The sequence below is a fragment of the Neomonachus schauinslandi genome, chromosome 10, assembly GCF_002201575.2.
Source record: "Neomonachus schauinslandi chromosome 10, ASM220157v2, whole genome shotgun sequence".
In the NCBI taxonomy this organism is placed as follows: domain Eukaryota; kingdom Metazoa; phylum Chordata; class Mammalia; order Carnivora; family Phocidae; genus Neomonachus; species Neomonachus schauinslandi.
The window spans coordinates 17911103-17932583 of record NC_058412.1 but is presented as its reverse complement, the minus strand read 5'-3'; positions in this window follow the sequence as shown (position 1 = coordinate 17932583).

The following is a 21481-nucleotide window of genomic DNA, read 5'->3' as shown; positions in this document are numbered from 1 at the left end:
GCTCCGAGTCTTTACGGCTTAGGTCCTGGGGGACCAAACCGGGAGGGCGTGGGACCCCTGCTCCTCCCAGAGAAGCACTGTGGGCACACAGTCCTGCTTAGTGGTCACTGGTGGCTGGCTGGCTATGTTGCCATCAGTTAGACGGTAAGGGAGGCCCCAGGTTTGTGAGCCTCGCCGGTGTGCAGGGCCCAGTTGCTCCTAAGGGCAGTTTGCTGTTGAGTCATCGGCAGAGCTTGGTGGTATGCCCGGGACTGAGCTCAGAGCTTCTCCAGATTCAGTGAACAGACAAGAGTCGCGGCGCTGACGGAACCGAGTGCTGAGAGGGAGTTGGCCTCAGTCCTGGGCCCGTGGCCCGCAGCTTGGCCTGGGCAGTGATGTCTACCCATGGGACATAGCCACCTTGAATTTCACACTTCACCCAGGCTGCCTGGGACTTGAGTCCTTTGTCCCTTGATCGGGTGAGGCCAAACTCTGGCTCACCGATGAGAAATTCACAATGAAGCACCCCGGATCTGACTTTAACTCTTATGGGTGACGTCCTAATCACCCTGGATTTGAGCTCCATGATTTTCCCTCATCCAGGAAGGTTCTAGGATGGGGTGAGTGTGAACAGATGCTTCCCCACTGTAGAGGCTGGGTGGCTGGGATGACTGGGGTCCTGGGGACATTGGATTATAGTCCAAAGTGCCTTTTACCCCAACCCAGAGTTATGACCTGGGGGTGCTGTGTGCGGGAGGGCTTTATTGCTTCATGCCTCACCAACTATCCATCCTCCTCCGTGGGCAGCACTTTGAAAGAGGCATGCATGTCCAATTGTGAGAATGTTCTAGAAGCCTCTGGGACTGTGCCTCTGAAACCTTAAATGTGCCTAAGAATCACCTGGGCATTTGTAAACATGCAGATTCTGAGTCAGCAGGTCTGGGGTGGGGGCTAAGGTTATGCGTTTCTAACCCCCTTTCAGCTGCTACTGCTCCTGCCCTGAGACCTGCACCCTGCGTAGGAGGGCCTGGTGGACCGTGCCAGGTGGAGACTGCTGTTTGAACAAGCAGTGCTTCTGCACAGCTCACCGGAGCCTGCCGCCGAGGCACAAGGGGCCCATGATGAGAAGGGTGTCCACGAGAAGACTGTTTGCTACTTTCCCTGGCTTGGTGCTTTGTGTCTGTGTCTGCACATTTAGAGGGGTCTCACTGTAGCCCGGGTGTGAGCCAGGTGTTTAGACCAATCTGAGAACAGAAGTCTGGCCAGGGGCACAGGAGCTGGCTGGCCTGCATTCTTGGCCCTTTGCTCCCTACCGGGCATCCCAGGTCAAAGCCCAGCTCGGCCTTGTTCTTCCCATCCTCCAGGGATGTTGAGGAGGAGGATGCCTCCACTCTCGGAGGGGCTTGGCTCCTTGCATCCTGACACGTGAATGTTTTCTGTTATAGAGGAAGAAATGTGGCTTGGCTGGAGGCCCACGTTTCATTCCAGCACATCCTTTTTACCAAAAGCGCCGTCCCTGGAGCTGCCAACAGTGTTTATGAGAAAGCCGTCCAACACTACTTTGGGTCTGGGAGCGTGGCCTGACCAGAGACTGGCCTTCCCCACCCAGCAAACATCCATCAGGAAACCTGGCACTTGGTGTTGGTGTCTTTATTTTTACCCCAAAATGTTAAAAAATATAAAGCTGGTTTCTTTCTTTTTCTTTCTTTTTTTTTTTTTTCCTTTTTCCAGCTGGGAAAGCTCCTGTCAGTAGATGCAGTGTCCTTTCCAGATTCAATATTATGCAAACTGCATATCGGCAAGTGGAGTAAACAAATATGTCCATGAAGCTTCCTGATGCACAGAGAGATGGGGCTGCCCCCAAACAATGGTGTAGACCTGCTGCTTTGCATGGCAGTTGCTGGGCCTGCCACTCTGCCACCACCTCTCTCCTTTAGGACGTGTGGCCAGAGTCTGAGAGCCTGGGGCGACACCTGGGCGTGACACTCAGCATCAGGGGGCAGCTAGCAGTGACAGACTAGGGATGGCTCTAGATCAGATGGGAGCCATCATTGGCTGGGGTGGGGTGGGGTGAGGGGGGCTCAGTCAGGGTGTCAGAGTGAAGCTCACAACCTAGCTGGTCCTGCACTGCTCTAAGCCCCACCCTCTTCAGCCCCACACCCAAGGGTGAGGGTCCCAACCCCGGGCAAGCTGCTGAATTTTTGCTTTTCACCCCCATCTCTCCTGCCTGGCAAGCGTGGGCAGGAGGCAGTACCCCACAGTGAGTCTTTCACAGTGAGAACGTGGCCAAATCCCTTTCCCATCCAAATAAGGCACGGGCCTTATTTTCCTGGCTCCTGGCATGCAGAGTGTTAAAACGGGTGCAAGAGGCCAAAGGCTGGCTCAGCTGTACAATTCTACCATCCAAGTGTGGGAGGCTTCTGTGTAACTCTGATTTCCAGCATGTTGCCATTGCAGTAACCCTGTGAGATTAAGTACCTTTTAAATGTTCCCTTCTAAGCAGATGAGGAAACAGATTTAAGGGGATTAGAATGTTCTGTTGAAGGGTGGGCAGAGAACAAGTGGAGAACCTAGCAGTTAGACCTGGGGCTCTCTTTTCAAAAACCTTCCACTCTCCTTTTTGCACATTGGCATCATCCTTCCCCAAGCACCCCTGTATTCAGAAAGCAAACAAACAAAACCAAACAAAGGGACAAGGAATACCCAAAGAGTACATCTTCAAAGCCTGAAATGGAATTTTTATCCATCTATCCTCCACGTACCACCTCTCCTACCCTGGCTGGCATGATAATTTTTTCTTGTAGCTTCTGTCTCCTTTGTGACAGGATAGGGAAGGAAGGCATCAGAGAATCTGCCCATCTGCCTTTTTGGGGAGACCCATATTTCCCTACATGCTTGTTTCTTCAGACAAACAGAAATTGGACCGTCCTCTCCCTGCTGGTTTGTGATGAGGCAAGAGTCCCTTCTCCCCATTAACTCTGTCATGGAATCTGGCTTTGCAGAAGCAGCTGCTCTTGCAGACTGGGTTCAGTCACCACGGAAGATCCTTGAAATCCCAGAATTGCTGAGAACAAATATTTGCAGCTCTGCTAGCTGGGCCCCTGATCAATAGGGCATGCCTGTCCTTATTGAGAGGAGGGAGATGCCTTCTGAGATGTCAGAGGAATGGCCCTGTACCCAGTTGCCTGTCCCAAATGGCGTTCCTCGGTGCCTGGGATGCTGTATTGCTGAACAGATGGCCATGTCACGGGCATGCTTCTAGTGAAGAAGAGTGGGATGAGGCTGCATGAGCCCCTTGTGCTGACAGCTTTGGAGCCTGCCTGCTCTCACAGGGAGGCACGGGGATGGGAGCTGAGCTGAGCCACAGGACGGATAACCAAGGCCAAAGCTTCATGCGTTCAGGAGCTACACATCTTTTTGTGGAGGCTGTTGATGAATTGGAGATCTGTGATCCAATTTGCAGCACCTAGATTATGTCTGATATTTTCAGTAGGTTTTTGATGATCAAATTATGGAATTTTTCAGATCTCCCTGTTTTCTAGAATCTCATCGACTCTGTTCTTTCTGGTGGGAAATCAATCCACCAAAATATTCTTTGACCAATCACTGTGCCTGCTCACTGCTCAGATGCCCTTGCCAGTCCAGACCTCCCAAGAATGTCCCAGGTAATACATTTTTTGAGGATTTTCATCAGACTAGCTTATTTGTTTCCCTTTCCATACCCTGAACTCCTTTAAAATACATGATAGATGATAGGGACCCTCACACCAGAGTTATACCAATGAATTCATAAACAAGGAACAATACCAAGTAAGTGACAGCGGTGTGCAGTGGGCAAACAACTTTCCTCTTCACACTGCCCAAATTCCTGGTCTTTTGTACCTTTTATCTGGCTCACTGTGGCAGAATGTGTGGTGGATGGTTTGTACTATATGCTTGCTTCAGAGAGATGGCTTTCCAATTGGTTTCCATGTCCGTCCCATCCATTCGCTGTGTGGCAGACTCTGAGGTGACCACCCATGATCCCTATTTCCTGTTCATGTCCTGCATAATCCTCTTCCCCTTGAGTGTGAGCGGGTCCCCCGACTTGCTTCTCACAAGCTGAATAAGTGATGGGATGCCACTCCTGTGATGACACCGCATTGTAGGAGACTCTGTCTTGCTAGCAGATTCACTCTGGAGATGCGTGCTGTCTTGATGAAGTAAGCGGCCATGTTGGGAGAGCCCACATGGACCTCTGCAAATGGCGGGTGCCCTCTAGTTGCTGAGGGAGGCCTCCAAGCATTAGCTGGAAAGATGCTGGGACCTCAGTCCTTCATCCATAAAGAAATGAATTCTGGCAGTAATTTGAATGAGCTTGGAAGCAGGTTCTTCCCCAGTTGAGTCATTAGTCTGATGAGTACAGTGACTTGCTGTGACGGTGGAAAGATGCATCTGGGTGCAGACCAGTGTTCTCAGAGAACGTCTTTGGTGCTTCCCTAAACTGTAGGCAGAGCAGAAACTAAAGCCATTTAAAACTATTTAATTATACAAATGTCTTACATGTTATGTACAACTTACTCTGAAATAATATATTTTGTAGACACTGGGGATTTAATTTTCTGGCTAATGCTGGCATAGAAAGTAGTCATTAATTTCTAAATAATTATTTTTAAAAATGTCTAATAGCTTCTCATCTAAACAGTCATCAAATCTTTGAGTGGTAGTAATGGCACCATCTTTTTTTTTTTTTATTAACATATAATGTATTATTTGTTTCAGGGGTACAGGTCTGTGATTTCATCAGTCTTACACAATACACAGCGCTCACCGTAGCACATACCCTCCCCAAGTAATGGCACTATCTTAATTTCTTGTAGGTAAAGGCATGTTTCTTTTCTCTTCTCTTACCTTATTACACAGTCTAGAAGAGCACTGTCCAAAGCAAGAGAATGCCAGTTGCATATGTTTTTGAGATGGTGGATGAGTACTGGTAATAAACTGGAGTATTAAAATGTGGCCATATCGGTGTACTGGGGCTGCCACCATGGACTGGGTACGTTAAACTACAGAAATTTATTTTCTCACAATTCTGAAGATTAGAGGTCTGACATCAAGATGTTGACTGAGTTGGTTCCTTTGGAGGCCTCTCTCCTGAGCTTGTGGATGCCTGTCTTTTCCTTCTGTCCTCACAGAGTCTTTCCTGTTTCCCTCTCTGTGTCCAAATTTCCTCTTCTTATAAGGACACCAGTCATATTGGATCAGGGCCCACCATACTGACCTCATTTTAACTTAATTAGCTCTTTAAAGACCCTATATCCAAAGACAGTCACATTCTGAGGTTCTGGGGGTTAAGGCGTCACCATAGGAATTTTGGGAAGACACATCAGTCCATACTGATGACCACATATTTTTATCACCAAAATATCACTTATCTAAGCTTTTTGCATCTATAGTCAAATGAAGTCAGACTGCAGTTTCCTTTGTGAGTGAACTCTCTTTGCCAAATTATAGATCAGGGTTAACTTCTTATAATAGCTGAGAAACTTTTTCATCTTTCTGTATGCTCTGTGATAGTTTATACAGGCCCACAAGGCCTGTTCTGAAACCCTTGGGACCAGAAATGCTTCAGAATGTAGAACCTTTGGATTTTTAGAAAGGTAATAAAGGCTACATACTGAATATTACATATCTCACCCAGTGAGATCTGGGGCAGCAGTGCATAAGAAAACACAATACTATTTTACACCATGACATGAAAACAATAATTGGAATAAAAATTATATATATATCAATCCAGGTCAAATTTTACTGTTAAATGAGTTCCAGTCAGGTTTGTCTTCAAATGTTTTATGAAAAAAAACATATTTGGGATTTCAGATTTGTAAATAAGGGACTGTGGGTCTGGGTACCAGTGAGATTGTCTTTTTCCTGAGAACATGAAAGTTTCATCTGGGTATAGCTTGGTTAGAAACAAATCATATATATATATATATGTATTTATGCACATGAAATTATATATATACATATGTATTTGTGTATATATATATTTAGGTTGTAAGTCTTTCAAGTTTGATTATTAAACTCTTTGGGTTGTTTAGTTTGTGAATGCATTTTGGTGATTTATAGATTTTCTAGAAACTCCTAGTGATTTTCAAATTTACTAGGAGGGTTAAAATAGTAGTCATTTAGTTTTCACAAAGTAAGCTTCACATTTGCGGTTAAACCACATTTTTACTTCTAACCTTTTTTTCCCCTTAATTATATCGACTATATATTTTCCCATTTCCTTGAAAAGTCAACCCTTGGAATTATTTATTTATTTCTGCAGATTTCTCTCTAAAAGAGCATTAATTTGTAATATCTTTATTTCCTTTTAAAAGATTTTCTCGTGCCGTTGTGTTCTTTTTTCTGACTTTTGAGATAGATGCTAAATTTCTCTATTTCATTCCTTTTTGAAGCAACAAAATTGAGTCTCAGAATGTGTGTGAGGGCTGCTTCATCTCATTCTGTGAGTTTGATACACAGTGTTTATAAATTACAGGCTTGATTAACTGTAAGGCCATTGGCTCTACCCTTTCCTGACCCCTTCTCTTCCCCAAAACTTCAAAACTTGCCAGCATCGATTTCCCTCTTCTTTCCTGTTTGTTCTCCTCTTCCTTTGATTGTAACCTATAAAAAAAAAAAACAAAAAAACCCAAAATCTCATCCTCTCCTACTAAAAACCCAAAGAAGCAAAAGCCTTCCCTTGGATCTGCCCTCTTTTACACTGAAATATCAAGAGATGCGGTGTGCCGCACTTGACTTAGTGGCTCTTGGAGATGGGACGCTGGGGGGATGACAGGTCCAATGAATGACAGTGGCTGTGAGTGGCTGAAGTGCAGAGGTCAGTGAAGATGGACAAATGAAGGACCAAGAGGCTGAAGTATTGGGTTAGGATCCTGGATTCATCCAGAACGACGGGACTCAAGAGTGGGGGAAAAGTCTGTGGGTGCCACCATCCTTGATGAGCAAGCGGGAGAGAAGGTGGTGGAGAGGCAGCAACAAGAGGCAGAAACTCTGCATAATCATCCAGAGGGCATCAAGGGGTTCTGTTTTGGTTTGTCTTTTAGGAAGGCCTGCTTTGTTTTAATTCTGCTGTCTCATCCTTTTTACTATCTCTCATTTATGCCTCCTTTTTTTGGGTGGTGGTGGTGATTTGCTTCTGCTTTCCTTCATCCATGTGGTGTATAGTCTGATTTTCTTTTTGGTAACTTCTGTGGAATATAGACCCCTTTAAATTCTATTAATGTTACATCAAATAAATATTTTAGCTTCTATTTCACTTGATATCAATGCCAAGTTTTCACTAACTCTCTCTCCAGCCCTAGGTTAAGCCTGTTGGGTGCCTCATGATGGGGACTTGGGGAAGGAGGGATTTTCTTTCACGTTGACTCCCATCCTCGGCTACATCACTTACCCTGTCTACAATGACAGTGGACGTGCCTATAGGACCAGAGGCCAGAAACATTAATGTCACACTTACTTGGATTTTAGCCACGCCACACCTTGCCTGAGAAGCAGAGCCCTGTGAAAGTTCACTGATTTCCTTTTCCTGGGCAAATTTTTGTTGTTCTATAAGATCCAGAAGACTGTTCCTAAGTAGCTTTGATCTTGGATATTTGGCTCATGAGTTTGTCAAGAATCAAACATTTCCCCTAGGAGCACTCCAAGTATTTTTCTGAGCTTTTCAATATATGCATATTTTCTTTGGGTTGATACACGTTTGAGAAATTTCCTGGAAACTATCTGCAGATGTCCTGGGAGGTTGGCAATGCTCTGAGTGGGGACTTAGGGGAGGTGGACCTCTGGACATACCAGAGAAGAGATGGTAAACACTCCTGCATTGTCTCCATCCCAGTGGTACCCTCACTGGTTACAGTCCTCATAGAAGATAGAGCAAATGTCTGGATGTACCAGATGCCAAAGATACTTCACATGCTTCCCTGGGACACCATCCGGGTCTCCATCTGAGTGTGACTGTATTAATGAACTCCTGTCGTTCAGGCTTGTAGGCTCCCTGGGTGTAAGACAGCGCTTGATTCTTCTCCAAGGAAAGGACTTGGGCCATCGGACATAACACTTGAGTTCAGATTTGGCTTGCAACACGTGAGGGTTCAAGTTGTTTTTAAGAGTTGAAGAAAACCTATAGGCTTGGATCCATTGGCATTGATTTCCTAGTTTGGGGCTCTTTTATTTTACCCTTTTTTTTCAAAGTGGGTATATGTGTATGTGTGTGTTTCCTGTTCATGGGTTCACTCACGCTGTCTAATGTTTGTGGCTGTATCTTACGGTGCACCTCTAGGTGTGGTCTGAGCTGAGCAGCATCACTTGGAAGCTTGCTTGCCATGAATATTCTGAGGCCCATTCTGTACCCCCTGAATCAGAAACTGAGCATGGGACCCAGCAATGTGTATTCTAACAAGTCCAGCAGGGGACTCCGGTGCACATTAGGAGTGAGAACCACGGTTTTAGCGATCATCCAGTCTTCCCTCCTCAATCTGCACAGGAGGGATTAAGACTTCCCTAGAGCAGAAGTGACTTGCCCAGAGTCACATGGATGGTCAGTGGCAGATCGGGGATTAGAACCCAGGCCTTACACACGAAAACAGCTGACATTGTGTCTGGAATATAGGAGGTATTCAAGAAATTAATTTTGCCTCTTTGCTTCTGCCCCTCTCTGGGGGCAGCGGGGCATCATCACCTGGAAACCCACTGCTGTCCCTCAATGCTTATCTCTCCTTTCAATTCACTGAGACCCTCGGGAAGGTCCCACGCATGTGCTGTTAACTCACTGTGGGTCCCAGGGCTAGCACCTGGACCATGTCCCCACTGTGAGGATGGAGAAATGAAGGGTTGGTCTGCCTCGCTGAGGTCCCCTCCAGTTCTGACTTTCTGAGGTCCCATGGCAAGCTCTGACACACATGTTTCCGCGGGTGGCTCTCAACAGCCATCTGGCAATTAGCAGTCTCTGAGGCAGCTAATCCCACTCTGAGCTGGATTAAAGCTGAAGTTTAAAACATGGAGATAGGCAGGTGATTTATGTGAGTCTTTGGGTCCTGCTGTCCCTGGCAGCCTGGTGATGGACGACAGAAAAGCTGATTTCCTCCCTTATCTATCTCGGGAGGCTCAGCAGAGCTGGATCAGCTTTCCGGAGGGACATCCGGGGCTGAGAGATGTGCTGGGCTGCAGAGGGTGTGGGGTGGGCTCCAGGGGCCCAGCCCCGGCCATCTGGGGCACGACGAGGCTGGCTGCAGAAAAATGGAGGGAGCCAAGTTCTGTGTCCAGCGCTGCATTGCCAAAAGCAGGTGTGAGGAGGAACCTGGGGACTAAAGGCCAGCTCGGTTTGGACCATGGCTCCCAGATGCCACATATGGCCCTGGGGTGGAAGCTGACAAGCCCTCCAGCTCCTCTGGGGTGTCCTCTCATTAGGCAACATGGTCAGAAACCACACTCGTGTGTTTGTTCATAGCCCGAGGAGATAATTAACTTATCTCCATGGAGGGACTTGATTACATTCCTAGCATGAGCAGAATGTGAAGTCTGAACTTGGAAACGCTGGTGGTGGGGGGGAGATATTTGCAATGGTTGGCTGAGGGGCCGTTTGTTCAGAAATTGGGCAAGTAATCAGACAAATGCCTCTTTTCCTAATTGTTGATAAAAATCAGCTATTATGGCAGAGCCAGGGACTCACTCCTGAGACAACACATTACTTAAGGTGAGCATGCATCCGAATATGTTAGGATGATCTAAAAACATCTCACAGAGCTTGGGTTTAAAAACAAGTTGTGCCCGTTGTGAATTGTGTAGAGAGCTGGGCATAGGGAGCGTGATTTACTGCCTGCCTTTCATGGCTGCCTTTTACTGCAGTCAGGAACCACCCTGCACACATACTTACTCTGGTTAGATATCTGCTGAGCACCTGCTGTGTGCATCTCTGTGCTAGGCGCTGTGGTAGATTCTCTATCCTTGAGGAGTTCACTGCTTATCTTAATGGAAGAGTTTTATAAAATATCCTTGCATCCTGAGTTGTGCAGCTTATTTGGTGAGGGCCGTGGATGTTCAGTCAATGGAGGAGTCGGAGTGGACCAGAAAATAATAGCTAATCCTTCTGGAGAGCTCACCTGTCCCAGCACAGGGCTGAAGCAGGATCGCACTCACTTCTCACACAGTTTTATGAAGTAGCTGCTAATATTAGTCCTGTTTTGTATATGAGAAAGCTGCAGCAGTGAGTGGTTAAGTGCCTTCACCATGATGGGCGAGAAGCAGGTCCAGGAGGCGCCTCCAGGTTTGTGGACTTGAGGAGCCCAGTGTTCCTGGCGCAAAGACTGCGGAGAAATTGGCTTCTGAAGGCTGCACCTCCCTGTCCCTCCACCTCTCCCACCTGCACAGACATCCGTTAGCCACACTGGCCTCTTGCAATCCCATGAGCACACCTGGTTGCTTCCTGCATTCGAGTTCTTATCCCTGCTTCCAGTGCTCTTGTCATCTCCACGTACTTTCTGTTCCTCATTATCCGGTCTCCCATTAAATATCCTCTCTTTTGGCCATCCTATCTAAAATCATTGTCTCTGCCTTCATTCTTGACTGTCTTATTCTGTTTTTGTAGCACTTAACTATTATTTGAAATTAAATTATTTGGGTATTTCTTCACTTGTTTCTTGTTTGATTATCTTCCCAAATGGGAAGGTGATAAGGAACTCTTGGATCCTGCAGTTCTTGAAGCACTTTCCTGTTGGGTTTTCTGACAGTTTGGTGGGATAGGCAGGTTAGGTGTTCTTATTCCTGGTTTTTGACAAGAATGCCAAAGGTCAGAGAGCAGAACTGATTTCTTCAAGGTCACATACCTAGTGTATGACAGAGCTGGAATGGCACCATCCATGGGCCTTCTGATGCCTGGTTGGGTGCTCTTGAACCTGCACCAAGAAAGACCCATTCCATGTGACCAGCAGTAACCAATTTCATTACTTGGGGTCCTGGAAAGCGTAAGCCACTGAATTAGCCAATGACGTTGACTTAAAGTTTCTCACGAGTTCTTTCACAAGCCCCTCCTTCAACATGTCATGTCAAGTGGAACAAAATAAGATAGCCCTAGGTGATAAGAAATTTGATTTCTGGGCATTTGAGACAGATCAACTAGTGAAACAAAGCATAGGCTATTTTATTAGTTTGTATGCCTATGTTAGTCCTCAAAGTTTCAATTTGGCTACAAAAATCTGTAATAAAACAAGATGCATAAATAAGAAATTAGAGCAAAAGAAGAAAGAAAAACTAGCTGGAAACATAAAGGGTCCAGAAATGAATCCCCAAATGCAAGCTTAAAAGACCCATCACTCTGAATTGGACATACTTTAGGCTCTACAGTTTCTAGCAGGTGTTGTCAAAAGAAAAAAAACGTGGTTGGTTACATAATTCCAAGTGTCTTTCCATGAAAACTGAACAGCTACTCAGGAGAAAATAGCTATTTCGTTTTTTAAACTGGAGGTTAATTTCTCTTGAAAGCATCTAGTACAGTGTTTCTCCATTTTTCTAAGCCTATGACCTTTCTGATAGCAATAAAAACTCTACCCTTCCATTGAGAATTATTGATGAACAGAAAATGGATTCTATGTTCTATAGAGTCCCATTAACTAAGACAATTTTGTGGATCTTTTCGTTCTTCAATAGATTGTAGTAAAAATAGGTACTGCTTTATTTTCCAAGTCAAAAATTAACCCATCGGATCCCTCAGAGGTAATGATATACCCCTTCCATGGGGCATGGTGTCCCTCCCCATTTGGCCCCATCATTGGCTTAGGCAAGGGTCAACAATAGATGCTGAAATCAGTGGGTGAAAATTTGATGAGGACAGGATATTTGCTTAATCTCAAAGTATCTCCACTTATTTTTTTTATTTAAAAAAATTTTTTTTAAAGTATCTCCACCTCTTAATTACAAAATGGAAAGCACTAATTTTACAATGGGCCCCGGTTTCACAAAATGATCAAGGTTAGCCCCATTTATGGGACACATCAACATATGCCTCCTGATACAATATGCTGAGAAAGTAAAATCACCTCTGTGGCATTCCTGCCAAAAATGTATGATCCAAATATAATCATAAGGAAGTGGCAGACAAAAGCAAGTTATTCTACAGAATAACTGGCTGGTACTCTTCAAAAAGTGAAGGTCAGGAAAACAGAGTGAGGGACTGTTCCAGATTAAGGGAGAAAAAAGAGATATGACAGTTGGATGCAGTGTGTAATCCTGTATTGGATCCTGGACCAGAATTTTCTTTTGATTTTCCTTCCTTCTTTAGTTACCGCATTTTTTAAAAAAACATAGGGGCTGTTGTCAGGGCAATTGACAAATTTGAATAAGATCTATAGATTAGATAATATGAAATATGATTTTCCTGATTTTGATCATTTTTATCTTAGTTATGTAAGAGAGTGCTCAAAAATAATACACACTGAAGTTTTAGGGGTAAATGGGTATCATAAATCTACAACTTACTCTCCAGTGATCAGACACACACACACACACACACACACACACAGAATGTGGTAGAATGTTAACAGTTGTAGAATCTGGAGGATGGGTATCTAGAATTCTTTTAATTAGTCTTGCAAGTTTTCTGTAAATTTGAAACCAAATACAACCTAACAGAGTGACAGATCTAATGAGCTGGTTTTAAGGGGTCCTTGGCTAGCAGGCTGCAGCTCCACCTTTAAATGGGAGGAGCACCTGTTTACCTGAGAGTAAATTTCAATCAGATGTCAGGCATCGTTTTGGCAGACTGTGTTGCCATTTCAAGGAAACTTTGTTTTTAATTGACTTGTTTTGTAGACTCATCTGATCTCCCTGGTAAGGTCCTGTCTTCAAATCTTATTATGATAGAATTCCTTGTTAGCAGAGAGAAAAGACTGACACTCTAAGAAGTTTTTAAGTATTTCTCACCTTAAAATATCCTAGTTAATTATCGGCACCTTCCCCTGCCTCGGATTCCCTGTTATTTATATCCCGCTGGGAGGATTGCCACCAGCATCTTTCTGTTGCCTTCATCCACCTCTTTTTGATATATTTTCTTTTTCTCTGCTTTTTCCTTTCATTTTTGTATTTTATTTTATGCCGACAGTTTTATAAGGAATGATTTTAATAGGTACATGTTGTAAAATGGAACTGTTTTACTGGGATATTACATAAAATACACAGGAGAAACTAGGATATAAATTATATTTTTATCGTAAGATTTTACTGCAAATAAGTTCTCATATACAATCGTTTATTTATGATAAGAGCAAATTCTTTTTACTTATAGCTGCTTTTGAATTTGGTGCTTCAGTGAGGAAGCTTATGTGTAGCTACATAAAAGAAGGTTCTATTTTGGTGAGAAATGAATCTCTTATTTCAGGAGTGTTATTTTTCCTGTTGACTTACAGAGATAGAGAAAAGAGGAGGTGGTGGTTGTTGAGGGATGTGGGGAGGCGTCAGTTTCTGATGATAAGAGAAGTCTGTGCTGTTCCCTGACACTTGCAAAGGGCCCCATATTGCCAGCCCTCCACTGGGCCTCAATGCCAAGGTAGCCCCCACCTACCCTCAGTCTACCCCGCCCCCCCTCAGTCTATCCCCACCCAACCCACCCTGCCAAGCTCCAGCCTTTTCCTGCATCTTAGCAAACTCCGCTCATGGACTGAGACCCTGGACACCTCCATGGGATGAGTTTTTCATGCTCGTGGAAGCAAATGGGATTAAAGTATATAAATATGATCTCTTGTTTCTAAACAATAATGCAGTGATCTGTGTGTCTCTCCCCAGAGACTGACAAGATACCTTCCACAAAAGTGAACTTCCGCCACAAGCAAGATTATGAAATGATTCGAAATTCCCTGCTTAAAATTATTCTTTGTTTGGAAATTATGCTCTCTCGTTTTTTGTATTTTCCCTTAGACATATGAATAATTTGACCCTTGGGATCCCACAATGCACCTATCCTTTCTGCCCTCAGGGAAACAATACAGAGGGTGAGATGCTTCATAGAAGATGTTCAGACTGGCTCCACTCTATTGCAAACCAGCTCCTTCTGATCTGCACCCAACCTATTTTGAACTAGAGAGGCTCAGATTGCTTGGACAGCTGAGGAACCCACTTATCGTCAGTCATCCTTAGGCAGAGGGCAAGAGCTGTACAGACAAGGTCTGGCTTATTTCTGGGCCCCGCATTTGACCGAGAATACAAGACTAAGGGAACTGTGTAGCCTGCCTCTGTTTCTTGCTGATGTGCAGTTTCTATCTTATTGAAATAGGAAATTAACTGAAATGTAATCTTGCCCCTTGAGAGGAGGTATTCCTAATTTTGGCAGGCCATGAAAAATGTCCTATTGGAAACTGAAACAGAATGAAGAAGACACTTTCATTTAATGGTCTATTCACAAACATTTATGGAGTCCTCTTTATAGGCTTCTGTTCCTTCCTGAAGAACCTCCTCTTCTTGATTTCCCATTTCTGTTAATGGCGCTACCGTTTTTCCCGATCCTTGGGTGAAGTTAAGCAACAGCACCTTCTGAAATGCAGAGTTTTGGGGAAGGGTTCTTAAGAAAATCAGTGGGTCGATTTATTTGAATTTTAACTGGCCTCTTCTTGTTTTCCCTTTGTCAAATCAGAAATTATTTCCCCCCTTTCTTTTCTTCTTTTTTTTTCATATCCCTTTTCTTCCTTCTCTTGCTTTTCTTTCCTCTTCTTCCAGAACATTCTTTGAACAGGGTGGAGAGCTTACTTAGAAAAACAGCACCAGGATTAATTTTTATGAAATGGTCCTGAGAAGTTCTTAATTAATTAATTAATTGATTTTATTTTTTAAAAATTATTTATTTGAGAGGGGGGAAGGGCAGAGGGAGAGGAAAAGAGAGTCCCAAACAGACTCTGCGCTGAGCACGGAGCCCAGACACAGGGCTCAATCTCAGGACCCTGAGATCATGACCTGAGCTGAAATCAAGAGTAGGACACTTAACCGACTGAGCTACCCAGGTGCCCCGGTCCTGAGAAGTTCTGCTTTTATTTATTTTTCACACAGTTAAGGTTTTGTGCAAGTCCTCTTTATGTATGGCAACTCAGGACAAAAGGTAACTGGCATTTCTTCTCCTTTTTACTTATCCATTTTTATGATCTACTGATGTGCATACAGATCCCATCAGGAATAATCAGTGGCTAACCACTTAGGACATCTGGCTTCTGGATTCCTCTAGTCAGTTGATATTTTGATGGTCTTAGGAGCTCTGATGATGGAACAGCTAGCCGCTGTATGCACCTTAAGGGTACTATGCAAAGGGAAAATCAATTTAAAAATTGCCATGATTTTTTTCTCTAATAAATTGACCTTTGCTGTTGCTAGGTTCATATGCGGTCTTGGTCCGACGTGCACATTTGGTTTTAATTGGGTTGTAGTCAAGGTATAGATACATTTTTACATTCTGCTTTTATTCTGTTTTAAGCACTTACCAATATTGCCACATAATTTTATTTTTTTAACCATTACTGAGCACCTGTCGTTTGTCAGCTCTATGTTAGAAAAGAGAATGAGACGGTATGATGGCTAGACAGCTGGAATCAAGTGGATCAGCGTTCAGCTTTTGGCGAAACCATTTGCTCACTTGGTGCCTTTGGCACAGACTTAACTGTTTTGAACCTTGGTTCCTCATCTTTGAATTGAGAATAATTGACAACATACTTTATTAGAGTTGTGAGATTTTAATGAGATATAGAGCTAAAATGCAAAAAGCATAGCCCAAATGCTTGGCATATCATAAGCACTAAGTAAATGTGGTGAATGAAATGCTGATATGATTGACTAGGGTGATATGCCATGACCTCAAGGAGTCTGGACGAGGGAGACCTATGTAAAAACACCTGCAGTAAGTGCTGACGGGAGCTATGATGAACTTCTATCATGGATTTATTAGAGGCCCCAAGACAAGCATGGCTGATTTCACCTGACAGTGGAGGTGGAAAAAATCAAGAAAAAATCTCGACACAGAGGCAGCAAGTAAACTCAGTCTTGAAGGCAAACTGTCAGGTGTTGCATAGGTAAAGGCCTCACTAATTCTAAGGATGCATGAGCAAAGCCCAGCTAACATTGTCAGTTGGCTTGTGAAGGCTGAGAAGGATTTTGCCAGTTGAGATGAAGGAAGGATATTCCAGGTAAAGAGTACAACTGATAAGCAGACATCGCGTTATGGTTGTTTATTTAGGAAATGAATGTGTTTATGTGGGGTTCAGTGCAGTAGGAACAGAGGCCTCTAGATGGGGCCAGGGCAGGAAAGGAGGCCGGAGAAGCAGGTGGTACAGAGTTCGCAGAGGCCCTAGGGGCTTCTCTAAGAATTTGGAATTCCACCAGGCAGGGCTGTAGTGGGAGGGCCATATTCCTAAGACCCCTCTGGTGGCACGGTGGAGCCTGGATTGGAGAGGACAAAACCGGAGATAAGCACAAACTTACTGCCTTGGTCCAGACCGGAGGGGATGGGGCCTGAGCCAACTCTGTATAATAGTCTACCATATTAATGTTCTGTATAAGATAAGCATCCTCTTGCTCATGGACACAAATCAATTTTGAACTTTTGCTGTTCTCAATATTGCCATGGTTGGCATCTCTGTAAAGATACTTCTTTCAGATATTTTCCTTAAGATAAAGGACGTAAACATCTGTATGACTCTTGACAATGATAGATGAATTTGTTTCAAATGGGTTTTCTAAATTATATTTTCAACCAGGTACGTCTGTATGAGTTTCACACCATTGGCAATGTTTGCTGCTGCCATTCCTTTCTTTGTTGTTTGAGAAGGCATAAAACTGTTGTTTTAATTTGCCTTTCCTTGATATCTACAGAAATAAAATGTTTTTCCCATTTGTCTTCTAATTACGTGTCCTCACTTGTGAATTGTGTGTCCTGTCCTTTGCCCATTTGATAAGCAATTGTGTTAAATCCTTTTTTGGCTGGCCTCTCTCCTGGCAACTCTCCACATACACATTTCCCCACAGGCTCTCTTTCTAATTTCTTTTCTCTTTGATCTATTGAAACCAAATCCTTTTTCTAACTCAATATTACAATAGACATAACAATTCTAATTGCTCTATTGATTCATGGCCACTGCAGTCGTGGGCACATTAGGAAGAACAAGGCTTCACTATCAGAGACCAGGGTTTGAGAGCCTGGCTTTGTGCTTTCTAGCTGTGTGGTTTGGTGCAAGCATCTTAGTCTCTCTGAACTGGTTTGTTTATCTGGGAAATGGGAGCAGTAGTATATGTTAGGGTCAGTTTGAAACTGTATTCGGTCACTGGTAGCACCCAAGTATAGTGGCTTAAATTTGAAATAAGTGGTAATCTATTCCTTCGTGTTAAATAATTTTGAAGGTGAGGAGCCCAGTGCTGGAATGGTACTTCCATGAGCCCTCCTTCTGCCTATAGTGTAGTTGCGGGGGTAGATTGTAGAATTAGCTTGTGGGATTGGGCAGCCTTCTTTCTTAAAAGATCAGGAGAGCAGTTGGTGGATAGGGTTGGATTGTGGCGATCACTTACTCATTGAACAAATATTTCTTAAATACCTATAGTATGCAGAGATCTAAAATTTTCCCTAATGGGAAATATACATGCTAAGTCAAATAAGGCAATCTTGGTTATTACATTCATGTCTAAATCATGGAGATTGATTATCTCCTTCTTTAGGTAGACCCACACTTGGAATCTCTGGGTTCCAAGATAACTCTGTGGCCTTCTACCTACTTGCCCAAGTATCCTTACAATAACCTCCCATCCCATAGAAGGCATCCCTATAAACTAACCAAATACAGGCTCATAAATAGGCTTTCAGGATTATTCAAAAGAAGAATCCATATCCTTATCACCAGATCAAGTCAATAATGGATGTTTGCTTTCTGGATCTATGTATTCTGGTATGTCGGTTAGAAGAATCAGCCTTATTATTTTATGGTCACACTATTTATACAGATGCTTCTGGAGCATCACGAGACCATGTCACAGACAGAGGGTCTCACAGATCCCCTGCCAGCTTAGAGAATAGAATCCATTGTTTCCTTTCATATGGTTTATTATTATTACCAGTAGAATCATCATAATTCTACTTCTGTCAAAATGTATTCATTACAAATAAAATTTCTGTTCAGATCTCGAAGCTCATGCCTAAAAGCAAAGATATTAGAATTAATGAGTGTTTTTGCTGATGAAAAGAAAAATCACTGAAGGGTGATTGGACTTTAGCCTTTTAATGGGTTTGATATTCTTCTTTCATTAGGGTTGACAGGGGCATATCTGGCTCCCTCATGCTGTGTGCTGTGGTTTAAGAATATGCTTTATGTGACACAAAGCTAGCTTTTCTTCCACAACAAAATAGTCCAGTGATCATGAGTCCATGTAAACAGACCTCCCCTGAATAGCAAGTCTGGCAGAGGAGAGTGCCAATGTTGACCTTGTTAGCAGGTGGTGGAAGGGCTTTGGTTGGCTTATTAAAATGTCCGTGTAATTTGTTTTCAATTTTTCTTTCATGCAGTGCGCACCAAGGATTTACAAAGAGCAAGCCCCCTCAGGAAACCCACTCAGGGAACTAGGTGATGCTGAAGGAACTGCAGGTGGAGACAAGCACCACAGTGCTGGTAAGCAGGGAGCACAGACACAGACACCTTTTACCTGTGGTTCAAGTGGATGTGACACGTGGATGAGCTCTGGAACATACTGTACAGAGGGTGCTCACTCACGGAAAACACAAGATTAGAAGCCTCTGGGGCCTTAGGAGCTTGGGCAATCTTATTGACTGGGTTGGGGAGAGTTTTCATACTGAGGACAGGTACTTTTTTTTTTTATCCTAAGGCCATGAAATTATGGGAACCAGGGAGAAGAAGAATTGAGGTATCAAATCTCCTAGGCTCTGTCTGTCCCCATTCTGTGAACATGCTCTTCCGACAGACAGGATGTGGGGCTGATGGAGGCATGGTTCACAGCGTGCTGCTTCTGGGGCTTAGCCAGCATGTTTCTCTCAGGGGGCTGCAGACTCCCACACGAACCTAACCGGCTTTTCTGTACTGATTCTATTCACACTCTAACACCAAGTGGGTGGGGCTTCCCCCCGCACCGGTCACTTCTCCAACATCAACTGGGCAGACGACAATTCAGTTTAATCTGGCACTAAGTACCCAGAGTCAGCACAGAGCCCACTGGTTAGGGGCTCCGTCCCGTGAGACTGCCTCCATGCCCATGTCAAGTCTCAGATTGCCACTTCTGACCACCTGGCTCTAAATTGGTGTTCCCATAACTCCCTTTTCAGGTGTGACAATTTGCCATAACAGCTTACAAAACTCGGGAAAACACTTTACTTATATTTACTAGTTTATTACAAGGATATTATAAAGAATACAAATGAACAGCCAAGTGAAGAGGGACGTAGGGTGGGATCCAGAAGGGTCCTGAGTCCAGGAGCTCCTGTCATGTGCGGTTGGGGTACACCACCTTCCCAGCACATGCATGCATTTACCATCCTGGAAGCTCTCTACACCCTGTTGTTCGGGGGTTTTTATGGAGGTCACTTCATAGGCATGATTGGTTAGATCATTGGCCATTGGTGATTGAATTCAACCTCTAGCCTTCTCCCCTCTCCGAAGCTAGGGGATGGGACTGAAAGTTCCAAGTTTGTGATTAAGGTTTGTTTTTTTCTTGTGAACAACCCCAATCCTGAAGCCACTCAGGAGCTCCAGAACCAGTCCTCTCATTAGCACGCAAAAGACACTCTTACCACTCTGGAGATTCCAGGGGTTCTAGGAGTTGTGTACCAGAAACCTGGGACAAAGACCAAATATTTATTTTTATTATGTCACAGACCTCATTAGCCAATGGACCAAAGAAGTGGGGCCGAAGTAGGGAGTCACTTGGGGAAGACACCATCAGTAGCTGAATACAAGTTGCAGGCTGAGCTGTGGTACTGGGGCCGGGTTGTCACCCTTGTGTCCCTGCCCTGTTTTGCAATCCATGTCCAGCATTTGCTGTGTGCCAAGAATTTTCCTGGGCAATGTGATGGATACATATGTCCGCGAGACATTGTTCATCCACCAAGGATCTCACAATCTTGGAGGGGATGGCACGCAAGCAACTGTGCATAATACACGTGGGAAGCCGTTTTCAGAGTCTTCCAAAAGTGCTCTGGGAACATAGAAGAGAAGGCAATTAATTATGCCAGGAGATTTGGCTAAGTTGTCACAGGGGACATAACATTTTCAGCGGGGCTGTGAAAAATGAGACCGATTTTACTGAATGGAGATGAAGGAAGTATATTCCAGGTAGAGGATACAGCACAAGCAAAGACATTGAGTTGTAGATGTTTATTCAGGAAACAGGGAACTAATCAGCATGGTTATAACAGAAAGTGTTTAACCAGGAGCAATCATAATAGTCAAGATTAATCAAACACTTATTATGTGCTAGGGACTTTTTTATGCATATGAGTTTATTTCATCTTGAAAACAACCCCATGAAGCAGTTACTAATATTATCTCCATTTTATACAGGAAGACTTAGAGGCCTAGAGAGGTTAGAAAAGTTTCCTAAGGTTGTAACCTAGGGCCTGGAGCCAGGATTAGAGAGCAAATCGGCTCTAATTGACTAGAAAGACAGATTATAGGACTTTACATCTCAAGCCACAGGCTTATTCTTAATCTCTGTCTCTCCCAGGATCCTCTGATACAGGGTATACAGTATGATTCATTTGGATGCAGGAAGAATATTATTGAATTTTCTATTTGTTTTGTCTCATCTTTTTTATGATTAATTTTATTTTTTATTTTAATCTTATTTTTTTATTTTTTGACAGAGAGAGACAGCGAGAGAGGGAACACAAGCAGGGGGAGCGGGAGAGGGAGAAGCAGGCTTCCCGCGGAGCAGGGAGCCCGATGCGGGGCTCGATCCCAGGACCCTGGGACCATGACCTGAGCCGAAGGCAGACGCTTAACTAGTGTGTTTCCTAATATACCCACAGTGTTAGCGCCTTAGAACATGCATATAATTTATAAATAATAGGCATAGGTTTAAAGACAGACCAATGACCTAGGGCAGTAATTTTCATGTGGGTTTCCTGACCAGCAGCATCAGCCTCACCTGGCAACTGGTTAGAAATGCAAATTTCCAGGCCCTACCATGGACTTGCTGGATCAAATGCTCCCAGCATGGGGCCCAGCAATGTGTATTTTCACAGATCACCTGAATGAGACTGATGGATCAAGGCAATGCAACTGTTAAGGTGGAATGTGAGACAAGAACAATAATTCTAGTTGGAATGAAAGAAATGAGATACCAGAAACATGGAATTCTTCAAAAGATTATGAAAATCATCATGGCAAGAACTGAGCAGAGTCTAGGTCAAGTAAGAGAAGTGGATTTTAGACACATTTAGAGACACATCATGTATGACTGGATCTGGGGGTGAGGGAGAGGGAATTAAATCCAGATATGG